Below are 18,145 nucleotides of genomic sequence, written 5' to 3' on the forward strand. Positions count from 1 at the left end.
TGGAGGGTTAGATTGGATATTAGGAAAATTCCTTCAGGGAAAGGCTTTGGAGGCACCATCCTTGGAAGTGTTAAAAAGAAGTGTGAGTTTGGTACTTGGGGAATGGGTTAGTGGTGGCCTTGGCAGTGCTGGGTTAATGGTTGGACTTGATGATCTCAGAGGGCTTTTCCAGCCTTAATGATTCCGTGATTCCAATGGGCTCCACCTGCTGAGGATCTCGGCTGCTGTCCTGGGAAATGATCATTTGATGGAGCCTGTTCCAGCCCTGCTCTGCAGGGATTCCAGCCTGGCTCTAAATGAGAAACAGCCCCAGCACTTCCCCAGTGCCTCCCTCTCATGGATCCCTCTGCCTTTTGCACTGGCTTGGGAATGTTCTGGACTGGGAAACCTTCAGGGATTCATTATTCAAACCACGCTGAGCTTTCACTGCAGAGCTCCAATTGTGGTTTATGTGCTTGGGCTGGGATTATTGCACTTAAATTCAAGGCAGATCTCCTTCACTCCTGGGGAACGAATGTTAGATCCTCGCCCTGCTGGGAAATCGTCCCTGGATGCACGGATCTGCAGGAAGCTCTGACTCCAGCTCACCTGGCTGCTCACGTAACAGCTGGGCTGCTGCTTGCTCCAGAAACCTCCTGGGATGTGGATCTGTTGGATTCGAGTGGTTCCTGGGTAAGGCAGAAGGGCAGAAGAGCTGGTGAGGGAATGCAGAGCTAAGGAAAGGGATGTTGGACGAGGGGAAGTGGTTTCCCACTGCCAGAGGGCAGGGAGAAATGGGATATTGGGATGGAACTCCTCCCTGTGAGGGTGGGGAGGCCCTGGGATGGAATTCCCAGAGCAGCTGTGGCTGCCCCTGGATTCCTGGAAGTGTCCAAGGCCAGGCTGGATGGGGCTTAGAGCAGCCTGGGACAGTGGGAGGTGTCCCTGCCTATAACTGAGTGGAACCAGATGGGCTTTAAGGTCCCTTCCAACCCAAACCAGTCTGGGACTCCATGAAGTAGCCCCTGATTTTGGCCGGGTGACAAAGCCCAACCCTCAGTGGAGAAAACCACCACAAACTTTGCTCCCTGTGGTCTCCACGACCAGCACAAGACTCTCCTGGATAAAACCCCATATTCAGGGTCCACGGTGCAGCCTGGTCCTGCCCTTGGTTTGTTGTTCAATGTGCTGCAGCCTCGATGTTTGGTAGGGGCTGAGCAAAGCTCAGATCTTGTTTCAGCTGAAATGGGAACCTCAGTGCAGCAGCCATCGACACCAGATGGTCTCAGCTGGGTCGAAGTCCAAGAGGATGAGGAAAAGCTGTGTAAAATCTGTCATGGAGACGTGGCTCGAGAGTCTCCTCACAGGAGAAAGGGAATATCAGTGTCTGAGCTGCTGAAAATCAGCCTGGGCTGACTTTTAGGAGCGAAATCCCTGTGGGGAGTTGTGTTCGGCACTTTGCACGCTGCGATTTGAGCTCTGTTGGGACCGTCCTGCTGTGAAATGAGAGCAGAGCATGGAGAGCCTGGGCAGGAGTGGGCACAGAGGAGATCTCCGTGTGCTGGGCTGGCTGCACTCCCATTTCTGCAAGGCAGGAGCAGGGAAACGGCGCCGGGGCTGGAGGTGACGGAGACCCTGAGCCCTCGGAGCGGCAGGTCCGGAGATCCCGGCAGATGACACCGATGGCAGGGCCCTTTGCCTGCGAGCTCAGTGCTGGTTCCTGCTTTGGTTTCTATTAACAAATCTGCGGTTTCGAGCTCCTGCTGCTCCGAGAGGGGCGGGAGCTCCCCAGCCAAGATAAATAGGATAAATATTCCCGGGGTCTGGCCGGGGCTCCGGGAAAACAGAGAGTGCAGCGAGTAATTTGGATAATGCCTTCAGACACAACCATTATCCCACCAGCACTTCCTGAGGAGGTTCAGCCAGAGAGAGCTGGACCACAGCGGGTTGGACACGGCCTCTGCCACACTGAGAAGCTTGGCCTGGCGCTGGCATGGCCACGTGTCCCCGGGCCCTGTCTTGGAGCCAGCTGTGGTGGGGCTGGGAATGGCAAATCCCTGCCCTGTCCCTGCTCCCAGGGACACTGGGAGTTTGCAGGGGTCTGGTGCAGATTTCAGGGCCATTTCCCCGGCCAGTGCAGGCAGAGAAGCATCTGCTGCTGTAATCCCTGTCTGTGCTGAGTGAGGATGTTGCTGTGCCTTGTCCAAACAGGGTTTTGCAAAGGAAGGGAAGGAAAATCCGAGATAAATCCATCCCTAATGGCGAATCCTTTGAGAAAGCCAAGCACTGCTCCAAGAGCTGCTGTGAGATTTGGGGAGCATCTCCAGGCTGGCCAAATCCTGAGCTGTGGGTTACCCCCACCTGCCCAGGGCTTTGCTTCTGCCCCTCTCATCCCCACAGGCTGAAGGCTCCGAGAGCACTTAAACTTCCTGACTGGACATCCTGGCACGTCCTGGCATCCAGGGATGGAGAGCAGCAGGGGTAAGAAATAGCCAAGCCACCCCTGGGGTGGATCATGGACAGGTATTTGATCCATCTCCATGGAGGTTAAACCCTGCTGCCACTCCAGAGGATCAGCAGGAGAGCTCTGCCCACGGCAGGGCATGAGGATAAGAGGAAGTTTCGCTCGTGCTGCCTGCCAGGACTAATTGGGATCTTCTCACTCCAGCTCCCCTCTGTTGGAGTCTCTCCAGGAACACACAGACCTGTTCCTTCCCTTGTGCCCCAGGCAGCACCAAACACGAGTCACGAGTCTCCTGCACTGATTTCAGAGGGAAAAGCCGCCCTGGGACAGCGGGTTCCAGTTCCTGTGGAGTTGGGAGCATCTCAGAGCTCACCTGGACCTCACAGAAGGGCTGTGTCTTCACCTGGAGCACTGGGATGCAGCTCTCACATCTCCAGTCCATCCCAGTGATCCTTTCCCAGTATCTGTACCCCGTGTGTGTGGTTTTCTCTGCCCTTCCCTGGCAAGGGCAGGGGGTTTCCTGTAGCTTTTGCCCGTGGACTGCAGCAGGTTCTCCAGCTGCAGAGGCAGTCAATCCCGAGGCCGTGTCCCAGCTGCACAGAGAGGGCTCCGGCTCCAGGGTCACGGAGTTGCTGCACGGTAGCTCCAGAGAAGGGATCTGTGGATTGAATTTCCGGGAACTGCTGGGGCCCAACTCAGTTCTGAGCCACCCGATTAAAAATAAACACAGAGCTATAGATGGGCCCTGCTCAGCCCCAGCTGATTTTTATCGGCCCTGGCTGGGCCTTGGGATGGAAAGAGTGCTCGGTTGGAGTCACTCTCGATTCCCAATCTCGAGAGGATTTGGGAAGCAGAAAGTTCGAGCTGGGGCCTCTGTGAAATTCCGGCCGCTCAGAGATTTTCCCACATTTTCATCAGACCTACAGCTCATTCAAGTTTTTTTTTTGGGTTTTTTTTCCAGAGGTTTTAAGGGCTGAAAAGCTCATTGTATCTGTCTGGTGATTCCTGGTTTCTGCGGGAGCTGGACACCGTGTCCCTGCAGGGGTTAAAGGCTGGGAAAAGGGCTCTTTTCTGTCCCAGTTTAGAAGGTGCAGCAGCCCGCAGAAAGGCAGAGCTCGGAGGATGGACACCTGCCTTGGGATGCCTTTTAGCCAAGGTTTCCATCTGTGCAGTCAGAGCCGTGAGCTGGCCCTGGCAGCTCCCAGGGAATGAGGTCCCTGCTCCCCCGAGGCCCTTCCCAGTGCTGGGAACAGTGGGGTTATCAGAGTGGGGTGGCTCCTCTCTAAGATGGAAATTTCTCCCGTGGCCAGAGGCAGGGATCTTGGCTGGCATCCCCGCTCCCTGTCACTGAGCCTCGCCACCTTCCAGGGTTCACTTTGTTCACAAAGAGCCTCAGATAAGCTCTTGGCAGGGGTGCTCCTTTCTGCAGAGGCATTAGCAGGGCTCAGGGCAGGGGGGGTTTAATTTTAACCTCTTGTATCCCTCGGAAGCTGCAGCTCAGACACAGAGCCTGGGGCTGGGGCAGCGCTCGAGGCTCTGCATCGGTGGGAAGCATCAGCATCACTGCCAGGGTGAGATCAAGGAGGGCACAGGATCACAGAATATCCCGAGTTGGAAGGGGCCCGTGGGGATCACGGATCCAAGCCCTGGCCTTGCACAGACACCCCAACAACCCCACCCTGGGCATCCCTGGCAGCGCTGTCCAAACGCCCCTGGAGCTCTGGCAGCCTCGGGGCCGGGACCATTCCCTGGGGAGCCTGGGCAGTGCCCTGGCACCTTCTGGGGGAAGAACCCTTCCCTGATATCCAACCTGACCCTCCCTGACACAGCTCCAGCCATTCCCTGGGTCTTGTCCCTGCTCCCAGAGAGCAGAGATCAGAGCTGCCTCTCCACTTCTCATCCTGAGGAAGTTGTAGCCAGCAATGAGCTCTTCCCTCAGTGTCCTCTTCTCCAGGATGAGGTGGATTATGTGTTTCTCCACGACTGAATTTCTTTACCAGTCTGAAAAACCTCTTTAACCCCAAGCTCTTAAAACAAGCAGTCAGTGATTCGAGGGAGCTGCTCTGAGGCATCTCATGAAGCACCTCCTGGGATGCTGCACTCTCTGACCCAGAGCACGGCCCTGGAGCCCTGCAGCATTCCCTGATTCCCAGGGAAGGGCTGCCTGGCAGCCGTGCAGCCTCCCCTGCCACTCAGCCTCATTTATCTTCCTTACTCGGGCTGTTTACGCAACCAAGAATTGGCCAGAGGCGCCCGGCCCCGCTGCGTGCCAAGGGAGGAAGCGGGCACAGCACAAGCTCTCGTGGCTGGCACCCAAGTGCCTGCACGCTCCCTGCGGAGAACAAAAGGCCAGGATGCAGCTCCGTGGCTCAGGGCAGCCCCGGCCCCTCGCAGGGCTCGTCCTTGTGCCGGGGGTCCTGGCAAGGGAACCCCTCATGCAGCATCGAGCAGAGGTGCTCAGGCACCTTCTCACCAATCCCTGGGATCCGAGGTCCCGGATAACTTTTCTCCCAAAGTGTTGTCCTTGGTTTTAGTCCCTGTTTAACCCTTGGTGTCGTGGGAGCTGCTGCTGAGCTGGGGCTTGAGGAAAGATGTCCCACAATCAGTGTCCCCTCGGTCGCAGAGCCACCGCTGCCGTCCCACTTCTTGTACTCCCACAGCTCCATGATCCCACTGCAGAAAGGGGCATTCCTCTGTTCCAGGGGCTGGGAGGGGCCTGGGGCACCCCGGGATTTAGCCCCCTTGGCTGGGCTGGGCTTGCCCAAAGAGCTGCCACAGGGGCTGTTTGACAGCCTGGGGTGGGTTTCTGAGTTCCAGGTTGAAGATCCCAGTGCCAAGCTCCTGGCACCACTAAGCAGACACATTTCCAGAGCGTTTGATAGGATTTCTGTGTGAAAATAATACTTTTTTGTTTTTATTGCTCCAGTAAACACCAGTTGCTGTAAAGCTGCCAGCGGGAAAACCACTGGCTGTGGTTCTGAAGAAGGGAACGAACAGGGGACAGTCCAGGCGCGGTGTCACCTCCCAAACTCCTCTCTCCAGGAGTTCGGAAGAGAAGCCAAACCTGGGCCAAACCCCTGTGACTCCTGGCCTGAGGTAGCCGAGCCCCGGCAGCAGGTTCCTCCCAGGTGCCCGGCTCGGGAGGGTGTGCGAGACAGAGCACGCTTTGTGGCACGCCTGGCCCGGGCTTGCCTGGCAGGACGAGCCCAGCAGGAACACGCTGGGGTCTGACACCACCTCAGCAGCGCTGCTGGCCCTCGGGACCATCCCAGGATGTCACAGCAGCCGGGAGGGAGCCTCAGAGTGACGCCGGTGGGTCCTTCCAGTGGTTGTTATTCCAGTGGTTGTTATTCCAGCTTTGTGTCTCTGCTCGTGGAGCGCTCCTCTCCTGCCGTGCAGGGGGGAAGGTTGTGTCCCATCACAGAACAGGGCTGGGATCCTTTTCCCTGCCTTCAGGGTGTTTGGCTTCTGGCTCCTTCCAAAGCCGTGGATTTGCCTGCTGGTGGTTCCCCCCCAGAGTCGCACGGGGACACCGAGTCCTGTCACACCTACCTTCCAGGTGACGGAAAACAAAAGAGCTCCAGATCTTTAAAAGCAGGAAGCCAGATTCTGTAAACTGTCTAAAAATGTATCCTCCGGAGATGAGCTTTGGCTCCCAGCCCGAGGGAACGATCCGTGCTAGGGAGAGGGAGAGGGAGGAAGGGATGGTGGAGTGGGAGCATCCTGGTTGTGTCCCCCTGCCTGGGACACCCCAGACCGAGAGTTCACAGCTCTCTCCACACCTCAGGATGGAGCTGCTGCCTCTGAGCTGGGAGGAAATGATTTTAATTCATTAACCCTGCATGGTTTTGGCTGATTGCCCCAGGGATTCAGGCAGTGCTGCGTGAGGGAATAAAATTCACAGAAAAGAAAGGACTCCCTGCTGCTGCAGGTGGGGCCACTGAAATTCCCAACCTGTCTGGGGAGTCCAGGGCTTTTGTGGCAGGATTCATGGAATCCGAGAATTCCAGAATGATTTGGGTTGGGAGGGACCTTAAAGCCTATCTCATTCCAACCCCCTGCCATGGGCAGGGACACCCTCCAGTATCCCAGATTGTTCCATCCAACCTGGATCCCTTGGACACTTCCAGGGATGGAACAGCCAGAGTTTCCATGGACAACCTGTGCCAGGGCCTCGCCGCCCTCACAGAGTCCTCGCTTTTTATCCTTGCCTTTCTCCAGCCCTTTCCCAAACCGGCTCTGATTGTCACCACTGGTGGCCTCTTGACTGGTTCTGCTGGCTGAGAACTCCAGGTCGGATGAGTTCTCCTGATTTATTTCCCGAACGTTGTTGCCTTCGGGCTGACACTCAATCAACGAAACCAAAACCTGGGAGGGGCTCCTCACCTGTGACTGAGCTCTGCCCCACCTCATCCAGAGGCACCTCCTGCTACTGCTCCTCCTCCTGAGCCAGCCTCACACGCACGCCGGCTGTCTGGGAGTGATGGATGACATTCCCGGGATGGAAACACCTCACAAAACTCCTGCTATCCCGCCATCGATCCGTGCCAGCTCCACGGGAACTCTGTGGGACTTGGAGCCTCCCCCTGGGTGCTGGTCTGTGCTCGGAGCTCAGGCTGGGCCAGGAAGGGCTCTCCCAGGGCAAAGATGACTCAGGGAGGAGAAGTGGGATTTGGGAATGTCTTCCCTTAAAACACAAATGATGTGACTTCCAGGCAAACTTCTCTAGGGATGTTTTACCAGAGCATGGAGTGCCAGGACACAGGGAATGGCTTCCCACTGCCAGAGGGCAGGGGTAGGTGGGATATTGGGATGGAATTCCTCCCTGTGAGGGTGGGGAGGGGCTGAGACGGAATTCCCAGAGCAGCTGTGGCTGCCCCTGGATCCCTGGAAGTGTCCAAGGCCGGGCTGGATGGGGCTTGGAGCAGCCTGGGACAGTGGGAGTGTCCCTGCCCACGGCAGGGGTGGCACTGGATGGGCTTTAAAGTCCCTCCCAACCCAACCCATTCCATGATTCCACGATTCTGTGAAACCGTCCTCATCTCCCCTGGGCTCGGAGCGAATCCTCCTCGCTGCTGTGGCTGCCAGCAGCCAGGCACAACCTGTCATCACCTCTGTGGATGGAGAGCAGATCCCCGAGCAGCCAGGAAGGCCAGACAAGCGCTCTCCTGGGGCAGGCACTCACAGACATCCTCTCCCTGGAGAGCAGCTCTTCCTGCCTCCTTGATCCTATTTACATCCCCCTCAAAAAAAAGCCCTGGGAAAAACAAACCCCGACTCGCTGGCTGCCAGAGGAGGGAAACCAAAGAGCTCCCGGGATGCAGGGGAAGGGATGAAGGCAGCAGGGACCTGTCCCAGCATTTTGGTGCCCAGGTGGCAGAGGGAAGCGAGGAATGTTTGGCAGGACAGCTCCTCTGTGCCCAGGATCCTTGGAGAGGCACAAGGACTTTGCAATAAGCAGTGGGGAAACGCTTAAACAATCTGAGAATCCTGAGGGAAAGGAAGCGGAGAGAGGAATAAAGAGGGAGGTTAAGGCCCTCCCCAGTAATAATAATAATAATTAGCCCAAATAATAAGTAGTCCACGTGCTCCTGACTTTCATAGATCTGCCAAGAAATCAGATTAGTTTTTTGTCTGAATGGCAAGAACTGACTGGGATGAGGGTGTGCAGTGTAAAACCTCCAAGAACAGCTGCTTTTCTCCCCAAATGCTTCTCAAAGCACCTGATTTCTAAAACGAACTTTTTTTAGTTCCTGGCCTCATTTCACCTATTGAATTTTGGAAAAGGTCAATCGACTTTGGTTTTGTTTTTCTCCCCCCTGAAATTACAGAGAAGCTCTTTCCCGAATGAAAAACTTTTTTTTTTTTTTAACCAAGCCTTGAAAACACAGAGGAAGAAAATGTAAATATTTTCATCCCCGTGATTCTGTGGATGAAAAGTGGTTTTTTTCCCCCCTCGTTGCCGTCTTCAGCTGCCCTGCACTGCGCTTACTCGAAAACCTGCATCTTATTTAAAAGCTCAGAGGGGAATTGTTTAGAAAATCAACCTAATACTTACAGCCTTGCCTTTGATTTCTCGGGAGTAAAGCCAAGCCAGGCTGCTGCAGGGAAGGAGGAAAACTCGGGATGCGCTGGTGATCTCTGGACTCTTTTTTAACCTGCCCTCAACCAACGCCTCCAAAATGCTGCAGCACCCTGCTACAGGTGAGCTCTGCCCAGAGCCTCATCCCTCACTGACACGTTTGGCTTTGGAAAGAGGAACCGCAAGATTCCCACATGTACCAACCCAGTAACTGCTGGGACGGGGCCGGCTGGCTCTTAATTGCCAATTAAAAGGTGCGGTGTGCCTGTCCCGTCCCCTTGGCAGCGCCTGTAAGCGCGGCAGCATTCCCAAAACCCCGTCCAGCGACTCATCCGCAGGGAAGCCGGAGCCGGGCGGGCTGGCGGGGGGTGGCCCTCGCCCTCCTTCTCTCCTGTTTTCCATCCTCCCGGCCCCCGCCTCACGTTCGGTTTTTGCGCTCCCAAGGTTTCTCCTCGCTTCCCGAGGTTTGTCTTGGCACGTGGCTCGCGGAGCGGGGGCGCCCAGAAGCCGAGGGAAGCGATTCTTTATGTAAACGAGCGCTGATTGTAATTACGCTGCTCTAATTGCTGCTAAGCAAATAAACAGTGAAGGGCAGCAGCATCCCGGGGGCACGCGGGGATTTGTGCAACCTCTGCAGAACCCCCGGAGCGCATCCTGCGCGTCCCCGCCGGGCTCCCAGAGGATGGGACACACTTGAGAAAATGATTAATTTTACGGTGTCCCGCCCTGGGGCACGGGAGCAGCCCAGGGAGAAGGGAATTGGGATCTCTGTGGGTTTTCTGCACGCTCAGGACAGCTTTGCACTAGGAAAAATCCTCTTTGCTCTGTTTTTGGGGTATTGGGGTCCAAGTGGGTCTGCTCGAGGGATCTCTGAGGGAGTTTCATAGAGTATCATGGAATCATGGGATGGTTTGGGTGGGAAGGGGCCTTAAATCCCATCCAGTGCCACCCCTGCCGTGGGCAGGGACACCTCCCACTGTCCCAGGCTGCTCCAAGCCCCATCCAGCCTGGCCTTGGACACTTCCAGGGATCCAGGGGCAGCCACAGCTGCTCTGGGAATTCCATCCCAGGGCCTCCCCACCCTCACAGGGAATGATTCCATCCCAATATCCCACCCATCCCTGCCCTCTGGCAGTGGGAAGCCATTCCCTGTGTCCTGGCACTCCAAACTCTTGTAAAAGTCCCTCTCCATCCTTCCTGTGGCTCCCTCCAGGTCCTGGAAGGTGCCTCCATATCCTGAGCTGGAAGTGACCCATGAGAATCATCAAAGTCCAGCTCCTGATCTCCCCATCCCATGGACCAGCCAAGCCATGGGGCACCTCTGCCTGTTCCCTGCGAGGGTCCTGGGGATGATCCTGCTGCTGGACAGGGTGTGGGGAGGGATTCGGGACAGGGCCTGGCCTCTCACCTGTACCCTGCACGTAGGATCTGCCCAGGGCAGGAACAGCCCAGCCTGGCACCCACCCAAGCCTCACTTAGGAGATCCACAGCTTATTTACTTAATTTTAATTAAGCTCCCTCATCCCTGACGTTGTGTTGGCTCATGTGCTTCATCCCTGATTTTATTTGGGTGCTTTAAATTTGGGCAGCACCCAGCAAGGTTTTGGGAGTGACTGGAACTCCCTCTTCCAGAGACAACCTCCTCCGTGAGCTTTCCTGATTCATGGGGAGAGCTCACACCAAATCCAGGTAGGATTTTTGGGCGTGGGTGTGGGGATAGGAGACCTGGAAGGGCAGGGACAGAGCTCTAGCTGTGGCTGTCCCCAGGCTGGGATTTGCAGGGAGGGATCTGTGGAGCCACAGAGGGAACGGGAAGGGCTCCATCCCAGCTCACTCCTTGTTGGTCTCCAGGCTGAAAGCCCAACCCATTCTTTATTTAATTCCCATTTTCTCTCCATCTGCCCCAGTTTCCCCTTGTTTTTCTTGACCCCTGCTGCTCCCCTGAGCCTCCCCAGGGCTCAGTCCCAGCTCTCCTGATGCTCTTTTCTCCCTGAGCAAGCCCGTACCTGCCGCAGCCAGCAATCCTTCCTGCACAGCTGCCTCCGCCGACACGCGGGACACGGGAAGCAGCCAGCCCTGCCCGTGCCATGGCCCGAGCTGGGGACATCTGGGAACATCTGGGAACATCTGGGAACATCTCACTGTCCCCAGGTGACAGCCCAGTGCTCCGAGCTCCCGCCACCTCCACTCACCGCCTGCTTCCAGCCCTAGGACATTCCAATCCAGCTCTTTGGTGGGAAATAAGGATTTTTTTTCCCCCTCCTGGATCACTGTGAGTGCAGCACATCCTAATTAAAAGCCAGTGAGTTGTGGGGAGTGGAATTCGTTGGGGGTTTTTTGCTCGCACCAGGCTCCTGCTCTGCTTTATTTCACACGCCTTGGCCGGAATAAAATCAGGCTTGTAGTGCTGGCAAAGCATCTCCTGCTTCCCAAAGTGCTGCAGGGGCACCGACTCCCTGTTTCACCCTCCCAAAACCCCTGCCAGGGTCCCAAAGGTTTTCGTGGTGGAGGGGGTTGAGTCCTGCAGCTCCGGAGCTCGAGGAATTCTCACGTTTGAAGATCGGCGTAGCTCCGGAGCAGGAGGAGGTTTGATGCCGGGGAGGGGGGAAAAGGGGGAAAAACATCATCGGGGAGCAAACATTTCCCTCCATCCCCTCTCCCCACCGGCTTTTCCGCGCTGCCGAGGCTCCCTGCTCCTCTCCAGCCTGGTTCCCCCCCCACTTCCCTGCTGCGGAGCCGTCTCCAAGTGACAGCGGTGAGCGGATTAATTAAGCTGCCTGTCAGCCCTTGGCAGCCGGCAGCTCTGCCACGCCAGCGCTAATTAAACCCAACAAAACCTACCTTTATCTCCAAACCCTGCCGCGGGCTGGGATAAGGCAGGAGGCCACCGGGAGCTGAGCTCAGGCTGAGTTCATCGTGCCCAAGAGCCTGGCACTCACCCCCGAGCACAGGAGAGGGTTGGGAATGCGGATCCCACGCCCTGACAGGCAGGTCTGGAAAGGGAAAGGGGTTGGGGGGCTCCAGCCCCTCTGATGGCACCAGGTCTTGGGGAGGCTGGCAGCTCTCGGGCAAATTTGGAGCTGAATGTCCCCCCAGTGTAGAGGGATTTGGGATGGAGTGGAAAATCCCCCCTTGCCCTGGGGATCTCAAAGGGGGATTTTCCACAATCCCTGGAGCAAACCCTTGGGTGGGCTCTGGGCATCACCCTCATGGGAGGGTCCTGGGTGAAACCTGGTACCTGCTGATGCTCCAAACACCTGGAAAACCATATTTAAACCAGAAAGGGACATAAAAAACCCCTCAGAGAGGAGACAACCCGCTGGGAGGGCGCGTGGCAGGCGGGATGTGCCGCTGGGAGCCCGGCGCTGCTGAGTGGCCCTGCGTGCCCATGCCCTGCCGTGCCAGTCCTGGTTTCCCTGCGGCCCAGGGAGCTGCAGGGAGCTGCTCCCCTCGCTGTTTCTCCTGGCAGAGCTGGGCTGATCTGCCTTAGCTGAGGGAGGCTGATAAGAGCATTATCTGGAGGTACGGGCAGGATGAAGCCGTTGTTTGCGAGGCAATATCCTTCTCCTTGTTCCCTCGTGAAGGGAAAAGGATGGGTGTTACACAAATCCGTGGATCCAGCTGGTGTTTTACCTGCATGAGCATCATTCCCAGCACACCCCGGTGGTCCTGCCCTTCCAGGGTTTATTTTCCAGCTGCACAGTTTGGGGAACTTTAATTGCCCCATGATTAAGTGACTTTTGATTTCCCCCTCATCAAATGTAATCCCATTTGCTCCTTCTCCTTTTCCTTTCTTTCTTTTTCTTTCTCCCCCCCCTCCTGGAAATTGAATTAACATTCCATCTAATTACTCAGCCACTTCTCTAATTGCTGAAGGGACTGTGGTTGTTGTGCTCATTTAATTAATGGAGACCCGCAATGTTTAATGAGGAAGAGGATTTATTGGCTGGGGAGTTGGTGTGCAGGGTTGCCTGGCAGGAGAGGGAGGTGGATGCCAGCCCAGCGGGATAGAAAAGGCTGGATCTTAAATCCTCCCCCTTTTATTTTTTGAGGTATAAATATGGAAAAAAAAAAAAAATCACTTTCCCTCCTGGTTCAGTTGCCTTTCTGGGTGGTTCCTTTTTAATGCAAATGTGTGGATTAAAACGCATCACGTGCAGAGGGTGAACCATGAGGGTAAATCCCCTCCAAGGGTGACCCTTGGGGTGCTCACTTGTCCCTGCCCCGGCACCAGCATTCCCAGTGTGCTGCTGACCCTCTCCAAAATCCCGGGAGCGGGAGCAGGGTGGACTCCTCGTGCCAGCCCTGGGAAGGGTTGGCTGTGCTGGGATTCGCGGCCCCGGGGAAGGCAGTGCTGGGAACAGAGGCACATTCAGCAGGGAGATAACAGCTCCCGCTGCGTCTGGCCTGGGGGCAGGTGGCTTTGGCTGTGGTCCTGCGGGGGATTTGAGGGAATCCATTGTATTTCGCATTTCTGTTGACTGGGAGCGCCCATTCCTGTGCCTCCAAGGGCAGGCACGATCCAGAGGAGGGTCCAGTTAGTTTGGATACGAGGAAGAAGTTGTTCACAGTGAGGGTGGGGAGGCCCTGGCACAGGTTGCCCAGAGAAACCACGGCTGCCTCATCCCTGGAAGTGTCCAAGGCCAGGTTGGATGGGGCTTGGAGCACCCTGGGATAGTGGAAGGTGTCTCCGATTCCTCTATCCTGATGCTCCAGGCCCTTCTCTCCGACTCCTTCCCATCCCTCTGGTGCAAAACCTGCCCCTGTGAGCCATGCACGGCTCTGCTCTGGGCTGATGCTTCCACATGTTGCCATAATATCCACACTTCCCTCACCCCCCAGACAGCCAAACGATCCAAATGTTTTATCTGCAGCCCTGCCAGGCATCTGGAAGTTCCAGGCATCCCCATTTCCGTGGCAGAGGTTTTTATAAAAGCTTTGAAGTGAAGCCCCAGCAGCTCTCCCATCACTGGCAGCAGAGTCGGAAGCCGGACTGTGCCGGCAGCTCCAGCTGCAAACCTTCAGCTGGAGTCACGGGATGGCTCCATGGTGTGGGCTAGCCCCGCTCGGAGCTCAGCTTTTGAAAGGATTTTACCTGGCTGGAATGTGACGGAGAGGGAGGAGTGGGCAGAGCTCCTGGGCTGAGCCCTCCCGAGCCCCCAGGGGCAGGTGAGTCCTCCCATCCCGCTTTGCCAGGAGGAATGACATCAATTCCCAAGGATACTACCGAAAATTCTTCTCCCCTGGATGTGCCTGTGGGTCACAGACCCATCCTCTCTCCTCTGCTTTGCACGGGGACGGATGAAGCTGGAAGAGCCGATCCCTGGGGGTCCCCGTGGTTGGGGTGGCAGAACAAGGATTGTTCCTGGTGGGAGACGCCCAGGAGGAGCCTACGTGCGGCTGGGATATTTCTTGTGGGATCAGGAGAGCTCAGCTGACCCTCTGAACATCCCTGCTCTGCCAGAGTGGGCAGTTGAAGGAGTTTGGGCATCCGGGGGTCAGCGCGGTGTCCTGGGGGTCAGCGCTCTTCCCAGAGCCAGACACCTCTGGCTGCCAGCAGCTATTTTGGAAAAGACCTCAGGAAGGCAGGCTCTGCTCTGTATCCCACGGATCCCACTCCTCGTGCATCAGCACTCAGCCCTTCCCCAGCCAAACGCTGCTCCAAGAACAAGGATCACTTGCCTCTGAGAAAATGAAGGCAATTTGACTGCCGAAATCCGGTGTAAAATGTCCTTGGATCTGCTGCTGATGGGGAACATCTGGTGCGTGACCTTCGCGCCCGAGGAGGTGTGAAACGGCCCTGTGGAGATATCCCGGCAGCAGGCAGGATGCTGTACAGTGGCTGTTACAGCTCCGGAGCACAGCCCTGGGCAAAATCCCCGGGTTTCTGGGGCCCGCCCGATGGCCAAGCTGCGGTGGAAGTGGGAGAAGTCCAGGTGCGTGGGACAAGCCTGAGACAGATCCCACGATGTGGCAGCTTCTCTTCTTGCCTCACTTCTCTCAGCCCCCCCGTGGTTCTTGTCCCCCAAAATCTCCGTACCCCCATCCCCTCCGAACAGCCCGTCAGGACCAGGACACAGGGAGAAAGTGCAGGACACATCCACTATTCTGGAAATCCCATCTGTTCCTCTGCCTAAATTTGCTTTTGGGGACTCGGTTTATTAGAGCTTGAACTTTTAATCTGTTCATAATCCAGCGTGTCGCTCCGAGGAAAGAGATGGGTCTGGAAAAAGGCAGAGCCGCCGCTCTCCTGCACCCCAGAACGTGCCCAGGGCTCAGCCCAGGCAGGAGGAAAAGGGAATCATATAAACAGGATGAGATTTCCTCTGCTCATTTCGAACCGGAGCGTGCTCGTAACTCACGGTGACAGAGGAGGGGTCACCGGGCGCAGACCCCACGGCAGGAACCACTTTCAATTAGGAATTTTTTGGCAGGTTCCCAATTTCGTGTCAAACTCTTCTTTTAGCTGGGTCAGCCTCATCTGTGTAATTGAGTCCCTGCTGAGTGGTGAGGCGGGAGGGTTGTCTTTGCTGGGAGGAAGGTGGAGGACAGTTCCCCACAGGAGAATTTCCCATCCAGCTCACAAAGCTGCCTCCGAGCTGAATTTTTCCATTATCAAAGGGAAAAGAAAAAAAAAAGTTTTTTGGAAACCATTTGATTTGGGTTTAAAATAAAATATTTTTTTCAAGATGTACGCCAAACAGAAAAAAAAAAAATAATAGATTTAATCCAAGGTGTCCCTCTCCCACCTATCCAGGCCGGATTCCAAGATCCAGCTGTTTTTAGGCTGGTGCAGAGGGGATGAGGCGGCTCAAGGGCAGGGAATGGGACATCCATGGATTTGTGCTGTCCCGGATATCCGTGCCCACCCCTTGCTCCCGCAGGCTGGGATGTGGCTGAGCTGGAGCAGGGGCTCCCCTTAGCTCCTCTTCAGCATCCACTGAAAAATTTTAAAGCCTTTTTTTATGGCCGGCAGAGCGGGCCCGGAGCCTCCCCCACCCCCCGGGGATTTCAAGGAGAAAGTCATTATTTAGCTGATTTTTGTTGACGCTCTGTGTAAGAGTTGCCATGGCTCTCGCCCGGCACACCTCTCCTGGCTGGAAAACCGGGCTTTGGAATGGGGAAAGAGCGAGGCAGGGCTGCAGCCGTCACCTGCCAGGGCCAGGCGGGGACGCGGGGACAGCCCGGGGCCTCCGCCGTCCCCGCGCCCGTCCCCGTCTCACGCCTCTCTTCCCTTTTTTTGGTATTTCGCACCTTTTTGCCACAATCCCCACTCTGTATTTTCTTTTTCCCCTCCAGCTTTTCCCAGCCCGGACTCCTCGTGTCCCGAGCGTGCGGGAGTTTCACGGCCCATTAGGATGTGGGAATGACGTCCCCATGGCCGGGTCACCGCTCGGGGCTGCCGAGCAGAGGGCAGTGAATTATGAGCAGCCTCGGGCCAGGCTGCAGCCTCCAGCGAGGATGGGATCGCTCAGGATGCAGCATTCCTGGAGATGTTGGGATGTCGGGATGCTGGGACCCCGGTCCCGGGTTGCTGCCTGTCCCAGGGGACTATCCCTGCGGACCTGGGCTGGGGATTTGCCGCTCTCACGGGATTTTTCTGCTTGTACAGGGGCAGCCCCTAAACCCCCCTCAGTCCCTGGCACCGCTCAGCCCCCTCCTTAATTAATTTTGCAGACTCCACAGCCGGATTTGATGAAAAACATCCCACAAAAAGCCAATGAACAAGTCACCGAGCAGCACTGCGGCCTCGTCTAATGATATTTTCTTTGTGGTTTTGGTTTGGAATATCTTCCTCTGAACTGAAGGAAGCCGCCTGCCTCTTGGACTGCAACGATTTGACTTTATCCCTTCATTTTCTCTCGTTCCTAAACGCTCAGTTCCGGCACTTGGGACTCAACAGGGGTTTGAAATTGGCCGTGGCAGAGAAGGATGTTGACCCCTTTCCTTTCCCTGCCTCCCTCCTGCCCATCCTTGCACCATCCTTGTTTGTGCCACTGCTGATGCATCCCCATCCCAAATTCCTTGGGATTTCACAAAGCCCAGCTCATCCCACGTGTGGCTCTTTGCAGGGACCTTCTGCTGTCACCAAGAAGGATTTGTCCCATCTCCAGCTGGGACACAACATCCGTGTCCAGCAGCACTTTCAGCAGGTGTCACCTCGTAGCTGCATCCTCTGGGAAAGGTCTTTTATCCGAAGGGATATGTGGGAGCCAGCCCCAGGCGTGTTCCTTCCCTGGACCATCCCAGCTCCCTCCAGCGTGGTTGTATTTTATCTGTGGAGCTCTGGAAGGATTTTGTTCCGTCATCCCGGAATTTTTATGACTCCTTTGTGTGTATATAATGCGATTGCCCTGGAACAGAGGGAAATTAATCATAGTTCCTTTGTTAGTTTTCAGGAATTTTTAATGTCTATGTTTTTGTTCATCTGTCATGTCCGAATGTGGGGTCCATGGGCTATTTGACATTTCCAATGACTTAATTGCTTAGACTTTCCCCCTCGGTGTTTACGGACACTTGTTCCTCGTGGATTTCGTGTGTGACATTCCGTACCATGGATTTCCCGCCTGGTTCCAATTTCGCACTCCATCCCAGCGGTTCACAACATCCCCTCCGGATCCTGTGTCCCAGCCCCCTCACATCCCGTGTGTTGGGAGTCCCCCCAGCCTGCAGCACATCCCTCCCTGCGTCAGGGCCACGGGAATCCGGGGCTGTCTGGGGCTTTTTCAGGATGTCACACAAGGAACGTGCCCGAGGTGTCACTGCACGGTGTCCGGTGCCCAGGCTGAGAGCACAAAACACGGGAAGAGCGAAGGGGAATCTCCAGGATCAGCCTGCAAACATCCAGCGTGGAGACGCTTTAAATCCGAGTGGATCAAGGGTGGCTTGACTGGTCAAGGAGAGGCAGCCAAGCCAAACAGAAGCAACTCCCAAACCTCCTCCACGAGCCAGAGGCTCCCAGTTACACTCTGGATTTCGTGATTTTGGTGCTGATCCCAACCCAGTTAGAGACAGCAGGGTGAGGTGTGGGGATCATGGAATATTCCCTGGATCCCACAGGGATCGTCGAGTCAGGACAACCCCAACAATCCCACCGTGACAACCAGGCAGGCTGACATTCTGGGCTCTGAGCAAACACCAGGGGATAGATGGAAGCTGCCTATCACCAGCCATGTTACACAAGTCATTAGCAGAACGTTAATTAAAACAAAAGATGCAAATTGTACCAGGCTGTGCTGCCTTTGCTGCGGCTCCGTAATGGCTTCGACGCTTCCTTGGGCACGTTCGCTCCTTCTCCACCGAGGCTGCTTTGCATTAAGTTGTTTGTTTAGCAGCTACTGGGGTTTTTGGCAGGACAACTGCTGCCTCCTGAGGGTTGTGGAGCAGGACGGGGTCCTGCAGTGCTGTCCCAGAGCAGCTGGACACGGCCAGGTGAACCCTCCTCACGCCAGAGGGAAGAGCCACAGCACTCAGTGCTGCTGCCCACCCCACCAGCGGCACTCTGGAGCTCGGGCCAGGGGTCTTTGTGGCTCTGTGGCTCCTGCCAGGGCTGTGGAGACCTGGAACAACCATGGGACCACTCTTGGGAAGGTGTCCCGATGGGCCAAGGTCACCCAGAT

At 56.0% G+C, this 18,145-nt stretch overlaps 1 long non-coding RNA gene across 1 annotated transcript; it reads left to right on the top strand.

Annotated features, from left to right (window-relative positions):
* The first annotated feature begins 9,915 nt into the window (after positions 1-9,915).
* Positions 9,916-17,749, top strand: LOC116435903. The gene is made up of 2 exons (XR_004236893.1): positions 9,916-10,214; positions 15,825-17,749. It is a non-coding gene; the product is annotated as an uncharacterized LOC116435903 (long non-coding RNA).
* The last annotated feature ends 396 nt before the right edge of the window (positions 17,750-18,145 follow it).

This window comes from Corvus moneduloides, chromosome 28 (assembly GCF_009650955.1).
Source record: "Corvus moneduloides isolate bCorMon1 chromosome 28, bCorMon1.pri, whole genome shotgun sequence".
NCBI lineage: Eukaryota > Metazoa > Chordata > Aves > Passeriformes > Corvidae > Corvus > Corvus moneduloides.